Genomic DNA, 1,288 nt, shown 5'->3' with positions numbered 1-1,288 from the left:
TCTGGCTGCAGCATTTTGGATCAGCTGAAGGCTTTTAACTACAGTTTGTGGACTTCCTGATAGTAAAGAATTACAATAGTCCAGCCTAATAGTAACAAATGCATGGACTAGTTTCTCAGCATCACCCCTGGACAGGAGTTTCCTAATTGTTGCACATTTTTAAGTTACATGTACATTATAAAAAAGAAGAAGAAAAAGTGAAAGAAAGAGAAGACAATATAGAGATGGATGCTGTCCATGTTTCAGTCCATAATAGACAATGACTCACATCCTCTCCATGACACACTGGTCCAGCAGACGAGTTCCTTCAGCAGAAGACTCCTCTTACCCAGATGTACCGCAAAGCGCTACAGGAAATCATTCCTGCCTGTGGTCATCAACTTCTATAATGCCTCCCTCAAGTGATTCAGACACCCTCCCTCTTTAAATTGACATTTATGCACTATTTTTGCACACCACTATCACTTTACTTGAATTGATATGTGTATATATTTTTATTTTTATCTTTATTATCTTGTGTTGTTGGTTGTGTATATAATATAAAACTGTAACTGGAGCGTTTAACAAAAGTAATTTCCCTCTGGGATTATTAAAGTATTTCTGATTCTGAGATATTGACAAAACTTCATTTGCTTCAATCTGGCAAAGGGAGATGTAAAAGGAACAGCACAACCAACTGATATAGAACTACAGCAACATACAACAGACAGTATTAATCAATATGGAATGCATGAAGTGGTAGCTGAAGATAGAAATAGGCGAGTATGTAAATAACCGGATCCAAGCACCTGTAGGTGTTTGTGTGTGTAAAGTTTATCCATGGGAAAGACAGACTCAACAGAGCAGAACCCCATTCACTTTCTATGATATAGAACAGGGGTCTTCAACGTTTTCCAGGTCAAGGAACCCCAAACTGATAGCGAGATGGAGCGGGGACCCCTTTAACATTATTTATTGTATAAAATTGTGTTATATCAAACTGGTCCTATAGTCGCTCTATTACAGATGGAGTAATGAAATTAATTTCGCCCTAGGATTATTAAAGTATTTCTAATTCTGATTCCTGGTTAATGGGACAGGTGTTGTGAATGAAACGGTGCCCAGCTTGAAAGAGCTCCTGTGTGTCTCTGAATGTGTGCATTGATGACTGAAAGACATCTTCTGCCTCCATTTATCTGTTTACTACAGTGTGTTGAATTCATGTCAATGTGTATTTAAACAACATTTCAATTAGTGGAAAAAATTGCAGGGGGGAATATAAAAAAAAAAGTAATCAACCAAAACTTTA

This window comes from Cyprinodon variegatus, unplaced genomic scaffold, assembly GCF_000732505.1.
Source record: "Cyprinodon variegatus isolate N-32 unplaced genomic scaffold, C_variegatus-1.0 Scaffold203, whole genome shotgun sequence".
Classification (NCBI taxonomy): Eukaryota; Metazoa; Chordata; class Actinopteri; order Cyprinodontiformes; family Cyprinodontidae; genus Cyprinodon; species Cyprinodon variegatus.
This window is presented reverse-complemented; position numbering follows the sequence as displayed.